Source organism: Crinia signifera, chromosome 1 (assembly GCF_055691185.1).
Source record: "Crinia signifera chromosome 1, ASM5569118v1, whole genome shotgun sequence".
Lineage (NCBI taxonomy): Eukaryota > Metazoa > Chordata > Amphibia > Anura > Myobatrachidae > Crinia > Crinia signifera.
Window position 1 is genome coordinate 358,795,407 of NC_139217.1, and position 12,959 is coordinate 358,808,365.

General features: G+C 46.2%; 1 protein-coding gene across 7 annotated transcripts in view; it reads right to left on the minus strand.

The window, feature by feature from the left end:
* The window catches only part of ARVCF (ARVCF delta catenin family member), a 576,304-nt gene that overhangs the window by 210,928 nt on the left and 352,417 nt on the right, over positions 1 to 12,959 (minus strand). The gene's annotated exons all lie outside the window — the stretch shown is intronic.

Below are 12,959 nucleotides of genomic sequence, written 5' to 3' on the forward strand. Positions count from 1 at the left end.
CTGTGTCCATGCCACCTACCATTAACTTTAGTAAAGTCATGGCGAGCAAAGTGGAGGGGAGCGAGACACAGAGCCCAAAGCGTGGCGAGCCCGCAAGGGAAAAATGGTGCTATTCTGAAAGCGGCTAACAAAACTGGCGTAAGCTGTGTCCGCAAGATGAGGAAGTACCCTAAGTACTTATCCTAAATTGCCTTGTACTGTAATTCATTAATTTCTTGTTTTGTGGGGGGATTTTTGCTTATTTACTGTATGTATAGGCCAGGGGCGTAACTAACTATTTAGCGCCCCCCCCCCCCCCCCGCCGCACCTAACCTGCCCCCCTTCTTACCCGCGGTCTGTGTCTCGCCCGGCTCTCTGTCGGGACCTTCCTGACGTCACGGTCCCGGCCGGCTCCTGCTGCTACAATGAAAACGGACTCTTAGAAAATGGCTGCCCCCATACTGCAGACAGAAAACTGTCTGCAGTATGGGGGCAGCCATTTTCTAATTGTCAGTTTTCATTGCAGCAGGAGCCGGCCGGGACCGTGACGTCAGGAAGGTCCCGACAGAGAGCCGGGCGAGACGCAGACTGCGGGTAACTATAGCCCCGCAGCCCCCCCGGCGGCGCCCCCAATTTATCTGCGCCCCCCCCCCCCGCCACCGCGGGGGCTGCGGAGCTATAGTTACGCCACTGGTATAGGCGCTGCGGAAATCCTTGTCGCACCATATAAATACTTAATAATAAGACAGACCTCCCTCACCCCTGCATACTCACTGCTACCTCCTTTACCCCAGCATACTCACAACTACTCTGCATTATCTCCACACCATTACTACTTCGCATTAATTCCCTCACCCCTGCATACTCACCACTACCTCCCTCACCCCTGCATACTCACCACTACCTCCCTCGCCCTCTGCATACTCGCCACTACTCAACTACTCAACATCACCTCCTCACACCAGCAGCTGCATACTCCCCACAACTAGTCCGCATTACCTCCCACACTCTTGCATACTTCACCATAACTACTCTGCATTACCTCACCATAACTACTCCACATTACCTCCCTTACTCCTGCATACGCAGCACGACTCCGCATTACCTTCCTCACCCCTGCATATTCACCATAACTACTCTGCATTAGCTCCCTAATCCCTGAAGCTGCATACTCACCGCTACCTCCCTCACCCCTGCATACTCACCAAGGGATGCAGTCAAAATCCCGACAAACATTGATCGTCGGTCAAAATCCCGACATTCAAAATCACGACAAGGTCAAAATACCAACATTTAAAATCCCGACAAGGACAAAATACCGACAGATAAAAAAGTCAACATGACTTCACTGTTTTTTTGACCCGACATATGTCGACAGGTGGTATTTCATGCCCTACAAACCACTAGGGTGTGGTGGGAAAATAAAATAGTGTGCCGAGCGCAGCGAGCGATGCGAGAGGCTGCGGTTGACTTCCAACTGTGTCCATGTCGACATTCAGATAAAAAAACAGTGAGAAAACCCATGTCTACCTTGCGACCTGTCGGCCGAAAGTCATGTTGACTTTTTCACCTGTCTACATTCTATATGTCGGTATTTTGACCTTTTTTCCTGCAAATATGGCCCTCACACTCCTTCGTTAAGCTCCGCTCCTTTTCTCTGTATCCTCTATTTTTCCTGGAGAAGGAAACTCTGGCTTCTCATTGGTGGGTGGCGGCCATCTTTGTGTAGTCTTATGGGGGCAGCCATCTTCTTTTAGCTCCTGCTGCATGCTCAGCAGCATACAGGAGCAGAGCCATCCTCCGCCTGGCTTCCGCAGCTAGATGGCCCTGAAAAACTTCTACCAGGTAATGGGTAACCCGGGGGGGAGGGAGAGAGATCGCTCTGCATATGTTTGTTGTCTGCACCGAGCCAGCGGCAGAGCAGACAGCATAATAAAAAATGGAGTGCATTTTTTGTGTGCCCTGTGATCATGGGGCCCCTCCGACCCTTGGGGCCTGGGTCAGATGTCCCTCTTGACCCCCCCTCTGTCGCACAGACAGCCTGCGCTATAATCTGCAGACAACAGCGGCGGCAGCGCAGGAGGTGAATGGATGCCCATGTGCAGCATCCATTCACCTACCGGACGACGGCTGGGGGGGGGGGGGGGTGCATGGGGGCTGGGGGCAGCCCAGCAGCTTACCTTGGTTGGCTGATCGCCGTGCTGGGCTGGGGGCAGCCCAGCACGGTGATCAGCGGTCCCGCGGGGATCACCGCGGTCCCGGAGCTTGGAGATGTCATCTCCAAGCGCCGTCTTCATCTGTACTGCGGGTGGACCCCGACCAGGATTTACGGTGTAAAAGGGGTATAAGGGGTCTATCATTGGAGAGAGATAAACCAGCCAGTCAACTCCTTACTGTCATTGAAAAATGACACTTACAGGAAAGGGCAGTCCAGCCGAGAGATGCTGGACATGGATGAGTATGTATCTAAACCTTGTGGTAACAATACAATCATTTACAGATCAAGTCAAGTTCAGAACATGGGTTTCTCTGGGCTGCTACTACTGCTACTATTATTTATGTGATAAAGGAAATACGTTTTAATGTTCTGCACAAGTTTAATGATGTTCTGAAGCAGTTTAGCTATGCTAACCCAGGGTTTTTCCATGTTCTGAACTTGAACCTGATTTACTAATATTATAATAAATCCCCGGTACTCTTTACCTAGCACGGCGCCCACGATTTTGATCGTGGGCATCGCAGGTAAAAAAATCGCGGGCATCGCGGCCATTGAATGCACTAAAAATCGGGTGCGACGCGACCGGCGCGATGCCCGCGATTTCCCATAGGGAACAATGTTAAATTTCTCAATTGACCCGATTTTACTGTTCAATGCCTCAATTGACACGATTTTTCAATAGGAAACAATGTTAAATGGCCCACAGAGGCCAAATAGCCACCCTGAAGTGTGAAAAGGCCCCCACAATTGGTAACGCCACCCCACGATCAACATCAACCCGAAGCGTGGCGATTGCAGCGAGCCCGCGAGGGGCGGCGGTACGCGTCCTACGACCTTTTCATACCCCCACTATCCACGTCGGCGTGGAGTTGAGAATAGAATAGTGTGGCGAGCCACCGAGCCCGAAGCGTGGCGAGCGGCCGCGGATAGCTTCACAGGTAAACGCGTCCCTTAGCTGGCTTCACAGGTATCCGCGTCCCCTCGTGGGGCTCGCTGCGCTCGCCACGCTTCGGGCTCGGTGGCTCGCTGCGCTCGCCACACTATTCTATTCTCGACTCCACACCGACGTGGATAGTGGGGATATGAAAAGGTCGTAGGACGCGTACCGCCGCCCCTCGCAGGTTCGCTGCGCTCGCCACGCTTCGGGTTCACGTTGATCGTGAGGTGGCGTTAACAATTGTGGGGGGCATTTCACACTTCAGGGTGGGTATTTGGCCTCTGTGGGCCATTTAACATTGTTTCCTATGGAAAAATCGTGTCAATTGAGGCATTGAACAGTAAAATCGGGTCAATTGAGAAATTTAACATTGTTCCCTATGGGAAATCGCGGGCATCGCGTCGGTCGCGTCGCACCCGATTTTTTAGTGCATTCAATGCCTCGCGTGCTAGGTAAAGAGTACCAAATCCCCTTCCTTTTTTAATTTACTTGACTGATAGTTAACGTAAATAAATTGATTATTTCAGTTACAGAAACGCAGTTTGGCATATTATAAATAAAGGGTTTTTCCTTTACCTAGATCACTAGAGCAATGTAGCCTTGGCTATAATGAAACCAGGAAGCAAGGACCTTAGTACTGCATCATTTGTCTGGTCTTAGTGAGTTTGGATTCCACAGCACAAATAGATTTTTTCCTGCGCTCTCCCCAGGGAATCTCACTCTGCAGCATCCACATACTCCTCCTACAGATACTATGGAGGACAGTGGCATAGCTACCATGAGTGCAGAGGATATGACTGCTATGGGGCATAGGCTGCCTTTGAGGGCCTACTCAGTGACGTAACTACCGAGGGTCCAGGGGGTGAAGCTGCTATGGGGTCCAAACTGTTTCTAGGGCCCACAGCTCCCTCTGCATCCACTAAAGCTTCACAACTTTCCATCTCAGCTGGATATAGCGGTCACTGGCACAGCCCTCTCCTTCTGGTCCCTGCAGCTGCAGAGGATGTAGCAGTGCATCCCCCCACCCCTCCAGCAATGTTTTCCCCAGCCTAGCCGGTGCCCATCCTTGCCCTGTCGCAGCTATTTAGGGGGCCGGGCTTAGTGCCATAAAGTGCCCGTACCCATCAGAGACCTGAGACTGCTGTGCTCTCTCTGCTTAGGCACTCTCTCTGGGGTAAAAATACTACGATGAGAGTTCTATTTCACATGAAATGTTGTTATGGGCAACCAATCAGAATCTAGTTCTTAATTACTTAGCACATTCTAGCAGATGATAGATTGGTTGCCCATAGCAACATTCCCTCTGCAATAGAACTCCCATCTTCGTAAAGTTCCCCCTTTGCGTGTTTCTCCCCCTCTCTCCCTGTTTCTCTGGTATGGGCCATTGGGTTGACTTACAATAGGTTGGCATGCATTGGGTCGACCAGTGAAGAGCAACACCTGAAATATGTTGCCATGCCTTAGGTCGACAATGGCTAGGTCGGCAGTTAAAAGGTCGACATGGGTTTTTCACGTTTTCTGTCCTGAATGTCAACATGGACACAGTATCAGTGCACCTCATCACCTTATACGGCTTGTTGCGCTCGCCATGCTTCAGCTACGGTGCCTTGCAAACTAGTCTATTCTCCCTCCACGCTCCCTAAAGAAAGACAAAGAGGAGGAAAGAACCAATGGGGTGGAGAGCCGAGTGGGGAGTTATACACAGGCAATTAGTATCACTTCTTTATCTGCAAAACGGTGAGGGGGCACTTTGGGTAACTAACCAGGGAGTCCAAATTTGATCAAATGACATAGCTGAAATTTTAATTATATTGGTCATGTACTGATTATTATAGGTATCCCAAATGTGGCAGATTACCAACTAAAACATGGGTGGACTAGACAATTTCAACTAGTCAGTTGGACTTTGGCAAGTCATTGGGAAATGATACGGCAAGCACATTTGTTTTAATACCATTGGAAGCCCCAGGGGTAAGAGGAAATACAATCATTAGCAGGGGTGCCATGCTCTGGAGACTTTATTCAGTACTGTGCATGCACAGCAGACATTTTGGCTGTGATTGTTGCTGCAATTGCAGCTCATTGTGCGGGACACAGGAGAGGTGAGTATTAAAATATGGGTGCAGTGTATTGCACCCATTATAGAAACGCCCATGGTCATAAGGGACAGAGCTCTCCAATAAAAGTTTTAAGACCAAGAGAAGTTTTAAGACTTCCCGCCATACGGATGGATGTTAGTTTTTGACACACCTACCTGATGGATGAAAATCCCTCATTACAGCAGCCCCTCCAGCATTTATGTGAAGTGTTTAGAAGCATTGCCTTCAGGCGAGAGGGAACATAATACCAGCAATACAATAATTTATAAATGTTTCTTTAATTATAGAACTGGAGGCAGTGTTTTGCCATATCTCCGACCATTTCTCAATGTCTACGTTAAGGGCCCACTACAAGTCAGAAAAGAAAACTTTTGGTTGAGGAGCGTCTCGTACAGATGTTCTCAAATGCAATGAGAGGACAGCTTACCAGAGTAGGATGAACCTTACAGTGAAAATGCTTGAGTTGTAACGAACGGAAAAATTCTTTAGATGGGAGTGAAGCGCGTGCCTGGATCTGGGAGAACGAGAGAAAACTAGCATCTGTTTAACATACAGTAATTGAAATTAATTATGTTCCCCATAAACAAAGAGATGTCCTAATCATACCCAGAGGGAATGCAGGGTTATGAAACAGTGGAATAAGAGGAGATGGGCTAGGGGCTAACCCGAATTTCTTATACATATAGTCCCAGGTAAATAATGACCAGACTATAGGGTGGGATGTTACAAGAAGTCCTTGGCAACCAACAAAAGTGAAGGAAACTGTGGAGAGGCCCATTGCATCAAACTCGATAGCCACCCAGACCTTCTCCATGCCAGGGTTACACCACTGTACACAAGTGGCAAGATGCAATTTGTTTTTAGCTGCAATAGTCATGGTCCCCTGTAGGTGAAGCTGTGGATGTTATGGATGGAGTTAACATGTGGATGGGGTATAAATTGGTGAATAAACTTGTTTAAAAAAAAGTTTGGGCTGTGGGGAGTGCGTGTAATTATAACATGATAATGTATTGTAATATATGAAACTTATAATAACATAATTATTGATTGTACTTGTGTATTATCACGGCGCCGGCGCGCGCAACGTAGTTGGCGTAGTCAGAGGTACGTAGTCAGAGCTACACAATCAGCGTCAGCCAGAGTAGTCGTAGTAAGGCAGCGTAGCAAGCGTAGTGTAAAGTAAAGCTGCCGGTGTCCACAGGGTCGGGTGCGCTGGCAGACGCCAGAACACTGGCAAGCCTAGTGAGTGCCTCTCACACAGCGCCAGTAACCGCGGATGCCGGTGGAGAGGTAATCATGTGGGCAGCGGCGGAGAGGCACTCCATCTACCTGAGACACACGAGCGTCTCATACGCTTGTGCCTCTCAGCAATTAGTAAAGGACGCATTTACCAGTGCTCCATATTACATACTGGCAAATGCCTCCATTTCAAACCCCCATTATCCACGTCAGCACGAAGCGTGAGGAGCGCAGCAAGCCCTGCGAGCCCCTTGAGGGGACGCGGATTTCTTGACGTGTAATCCGCGCCCCCTCGCCACACTTTATAAAATCAACTCAACACTGATGTGGATAGTGAGGGTGTAAACACGTCGGAAGGATACGTACCGCGTCCCCTCGCAGGGCTTGCTGCGCTCGTCACGCTTCGGGCTGATGTGGATAAGCTCACCACGCTTCGGGCTCAGTGGCTTGCTGCGCTCGCCACACTTTATAAAATCAACTCCACACCGACGTGGATAGTGGGGGTATGAACAGGTCGGGAGGATGCGTACCGCGTCCCCTCACGGGGCTCGCTACGCTCACCACGCTTCGCGCAGACATGGATAGTGGGGGGTGTTTCAGGAACACATTCACACCTGTCATGTCAGGTAGGTTAAAATGGTCAATGGTTCCCACACAATGGGGCAGATGTATTAAGCCTTAACAAGAGATAAATGCAAGTGTGATAAGGAGAGATAAACGTCCAGCCAATCACCTGCCAACTGCCATGTTACAGGCTGTCTTTGAAAAAAGTCAGTAAGGAGCTGATTGGCTGGACGTTTAACTCTCCTTATCACACTTGAATTTATCTCTTGTTAAGGCTTAATACATCTGCCCCAATGTAATAAGTGCTGACTGACTACGCTAACTGCTTAACGCTGACTGACTACGCTAACTACATCAGCTCCGGCTAGCTGCGAACGTACTGACTATGCTGGCTGCGGGAACATGACACTGATACTGACAGGGAGCTAACGACGCTGACTACGCTGGCTGCTGGGAAACACGACGCTGATACTGACAGGGACGCTGACTACACTGGCCGCAGGAACACTATGCTGATTCTGACAGGGACACTACGCTAACTACTGTACATAACATCTAAGTGCCACCCAGGCACACTGCCGCCGCTGCACTTCCCCGGGTACCCACCTGATGGCGACCCTGCAAGAGCCTCAAGACACCTCCGGGAACCACTAATGTTGTTGCATTTTATTACAAACAGTACTAGAAAATCATAAAAAACTTACCAGTACCAGTCATTTTAAATGATCACCTCCTGTGGTCAAAAGTTACATGACCACAAGCATAAAGTGCATATGCCCACACCTACTGGACTACCTATAGAGTCCAGGAGATTGGTGAAACAATCAGAAAGAGACAGCAATCAAAGGCATTATAAACAGTAGCGTTGGACCAGGGTGCAGGGCTCAGGTGCTGCCTGACAACTTTTATATATTTGTAGAATTCTATAGATTGTAAGCTTGCGAGCAGGGCCCTCCTACCTCCATGTCGGTTTGTATATACCCAGTTTGTTTAATCACTGTTGTTTCCAATTGTAAAGCGCAACGGAATATGCTGCTCTATATAAGAAACTGTAAATAAATAAATAAATTGCAATCAACTCTCCAGTTTAGAAATGGTCCTTAATAAACAATGCTTTATGGCAGTGGTTCCCAAACTGTGTGCCGTGGCTCCCTGGGGTGCCTCGGGACACTTGCAGGGGTGCCCGGGTTGGTCGTCCAAGACCAATTCAAATTATTTATGGTTAATTATTTATGGGCAAAACCAGTGCTGGTAGCTGACAATAATAAAATGTATACAAACAGGAGCAAATCCTACCCTTTACCACATAACTGACCCTCGGAATCGCGTATAAACCCAATATAATAAATTTGGGGGGGGGCCTAGGGGTGCCGTGAAAACATTTTGATACTCTAGGGTGCCGTGATTCAAAAAAGATTGGGAACCACTGCTTTACGGGAATAAGTTCTGACAATGGGGTGGTGGAAGTTACCATGTGCTTAGAATAACCAATCAACCTTTTTGTACCTGTATTTGTTTGTACTTGTAATTGTTGAATTTTGAATAAGCATTACAAGAGCCATGTTTCTGGAGATCTGTGCATCTGCACTACAGGAATCAAAGGGAAAGTGGTGCCAGCTCCATTTCTCAGAAATCAGTGCAAGTAGACTTCTGCCCAGCGCCGGATTAATGGGAGGGGCACAGGGGGTCAGTGCCCTTGGGCCCCCCTCGTGCTAGGGGCCCCCTGTAGTTGGCATGTATTTATTTTATTTTTTTAAATGAACCTAAAGGTTTTGTGCATGGGAGTGGGGTAGTGCTGCAGCTTCACCTATCTGCCAATGTGACAATGATTAATAGTGCTGAGCATCGGGAAGTTTATTCTGAGCTCTGATTGGTGAAGCTCATCACATGCTTCTCAGGCCCATGGAGGACAGCAGCAGCAGCATCGTCATGGGAGGGTTTTTAATCAGCCTGTGAGGTCTCCTACAGTCCTACAGAGTAAGGTACAGAGGGACAAACACAGGCTTTTCATGTGGTATGTATGTGTGTGTGTGTGTGTGTGTGTGTGTGTGTGTGTGTGTGTGTATGTATGTATATATGTATATATATATATATATATATATATATATATATATATTATCCATCCCCCCCCTTGCAGTTATCCATTGACCAAGTTTATACTGCTTTTATTCTGTGTTCTGACAGTGTAATATTCTCCCGTGCAGTTTGTGGCCAGTGATGACAAATGCAAGGGGGACCCCGGCCCCGCAAAGGCTTAATCCGGCCCTGGTTCTGCCACTTGCCAGAAGTCTACTTCGGATAAGGCCAGTGAGAAGTGTGGCCTGTACAGAGCCTGGAAAAAAAAAAAGAGGCAAAGCTTTGTAAATCCAGGCCTGTCTACTAGTGTAAGATCTTGAGGTTTTAAAAATTGTATGATTGATATTGTGATTGAAAAGGTAGATTTGAGAAATGTAACAGTATGCTGTCACTCAAAACATAAATGTAAACCTATTATGAACTCAAGAGAGGAGCAAAAAAATATGTTGAAAATAACTTATGCAGCGCTGAGTCCCTTCCCCCGAATATCAGAATGTTGGGGCTTTAAATTATGTTTTAAAAAACACCAGCATGATGCTATGTGGGAATAACACATCTAATTTGAAAATCTGAAAGCCTGATGCTGAGGAGAAATTATGCATTTATACATGAGCTACAGTATTTCCAAACAATGAAATATCTAGGCAGATGTTTGGCAGAACAATGCTTTGTTACTTCCTGCGGACAGGCATGTTTGCAAATCATCTTCAGAACGTACTCAATACTATCCTCCATTAGCTCTATATTTGGCCTCCACTTTGGGCATGATTATGTAAGATTATTGTTAGTTAGGGCAAAATGGATCATCAAGTTGAATAATGGCATCCTTTCTATGACCTGAGCTGAAAGTGCTTTAACAGACTGCAAGTGTTCTGTATTAAGCACAAGGCCCTTTATTGATATTTTAATAAAAATGTATATAAAATTTCTATATACTGTTAGCGGAGATACTTGTCTTCTTAGTCACTAAACTGCAGTGCTGATTGGAATATAATCCTTTCTCTGTAAAAGGGGAGTTATGTAGACTTAAATTTACCACAGCACATTTCGCAGTATAGCATACGTTACCATTTCATGTACATTATCAAAGAAATGGACACAATATATTTTGTAGTGTTTCAGCCTTACAACCAATGTAATATGAGTTTTTATTACCCACAACAAAGCTTTAATATTAGCCATAAAAAGGCACTCATTTACACACAGAGTATGAAGGCCGAAGCATAGGGATTTAATACTTCTATGATGGTATATAAACCACAGCAATCTCCTACCCATCCCAACAGTGTCAGGGCACTGTCAGCTGGCACTTATTATTATTATATCTATATATTTATAGTGCTGAAAGGTGCCACAGTACCATACAACGTGGCTCCACAAACCTGCAGCCTCAGATAACATCCCAAAAATAACAGATAGCACCATGAAATAGCTGCAGCCCTGGATGTCTAGAATGATCTTTGGGATACTTTTTAACATTTCTCTCTAATGTTAAAAAGTAGTTATTCAAATTGAAAATATGTCTGCAGGGCTTAAAGTGGTCCTGAAGAGGTGGTGGTACTCATTTCCCTCTTCCACCTCTTTCTTCCATTCTCCACATTAGGTAGAGCCAGGGCTAGTGGTAGGTTTTTTTTTGGCACATCCCTGCAAACTGTAAAGCTTTTTTGTTAGAATTACTGTGAAGGGCCAAGGTGGAGGTTGAATTAGTACCACCTCACCATTAAAGATGGTGGAACTCAGTTCCACTCAGTTCGCCCCACTTTAACCAGTGCCAGATTAAGGTCTAAATGGGCCTAGAGCTGAAAATTATCCAAGGCCTATTAGGCGCAATAATAGGGGTTGTAGCCAGCATCTAATAATGTGGGTGGCGTGACCAATGTTCTGTTTAAGTGGTCTGCCCATGGGTGTGTCTCTATTTGTATAAATACTTTCAACTAATTATATAAGCCTGAAAAAGGCAGAGGGCTGGCATAGGAAAATGCACGGAGATATATTGATGGGTACCCTGCAAATATGAACCCGCAGGACGCCGATGTCCTAAGATATTTGCGGGGTGAGGTGGCACTCCAGTCAATAAAAAAAAAAACCTGAAAGCCAAAACTTGGTAGACAACATTTCAACACCTTTTATGTGGTCACCTAAGTTTTCCACACCATATATCCCTTATACAAATCATGCAACACAATAGTAACCCCCTTATACTGTGCTTGCCTCTTACACATTATGCCACATGGAATGAACCAAAATTCACACCGACTGAGACAAAATTCACACTATGGCACATGGATTGAGTCAAAATTCATGTTATGCCACACAGATTAAGGTGCCACATGGATTGAGCCAAAATACACACTATACCAAACGGATTGAGCAAAAATTCACAATAAGCATCATAAACAGGGGCATTACAAATGTACACCATAATGCCCATTACATGTTAAGCCACACACCATAATGTCCATTACATATTATGCCAAACACCATAATGCCTATTAAAAATTATGCTACATAAATGCTGCTTACCTACATGCTGGGTTACATACCCTGCCTGGGTTCTAACACCAATCAACCAAGCCCCCAACTGAACAGATTTGGAACCAGTAGAGATTTCAGCTCATTCTAACAAAAATTATTATTATTAAAATGTGAAAGTGATAATAAAGCTGCTGAAGATGCAACTGGAAGGTCATTGGATGGGTTACACTTATAATTAAGCCTCTGTGACAAATCCTCTTAGTGCAGGCTTGGAATATGCCTGCATAACATTTGTTTTTCAGTACTGGAAAGGCGGAGTGGCCTTTCCATAGGCAGGCATGGCTTTGCGGGAATGCCACGATCATGAGACACTCCTCTTTTTTAATAATTTTGTCATTGTGGGGGCATGCCCAGAGCATACTTGCCTACTCTCCTGAAATGGCCAGGAGGCTCCCAAAAATCAGGTCCATTTACCGGCCCCCCCTGGAAAGTGGGCAACTAGCCTCCGAATTTGTGTAACTTTAGCCCCTCCCTAATCTGCCAACCCGTGATTTGCCGCATTTGACTGGCATGGGGGCAGGGCTTGGTGACATCAGCCTTATCCCGCTCTTCTGACATGTAGCATCTGTTCTCCTCTCTGAGTCTCTCTTGGAGAGGAAAAAATGTAGGCAAGTATGAAGCAGAGCTGCTGGCCATGCCCCCAGTCCCTCTGTCTCCTGTGAATATAGGCTGTGTGCATGCACATGGCATCCATTTACTGCTGCCATGCTAAACACAACAGCACGTGACAGGGAGCCTCTTAACCCCAAGCCCCACAATTGCAGGCCGCAGGTTGAACAGCGGGACAGTCTCTGATAATAGGACAGTATATAGCTCACAGTTATATTTTGGCTACTGCTCCATTTCAGAACTCTATAATAGGGGCAATTGAAGGACTTACTGAACCTGCTCTTAACCTAAGTGAAGCAGAGATGGGAGTGGAACATTTTTTTCTATCTTAAATAGCGTGTATAGGATAATAATAATAATATTCATAATATTAATTAACTAAAATAACCTGTCACATACGTCATATATTTGTCATAAATTCTTCATACAGTGTATTCCCTGATGCCTGGTTGCATTACTTGGAGAGAACCTAATGTAATTTGCTTTAGTCTTTCTGCCGAATGATCAATACACTGATCACGACCACTTAGTGCATGGCTATTAAAGATCAATATATACTGTCTCTGAGACTAGGCTACGATGTTCCAAAAGGAATTTCAACTCTTGAATCACTGTCAGTAGTTGAATATTTTGCTGGTTTGCAGTTACGTAGATCTAGAACGTTGGACATATGGCACTACATCCAGCAACAGATACTAGATAA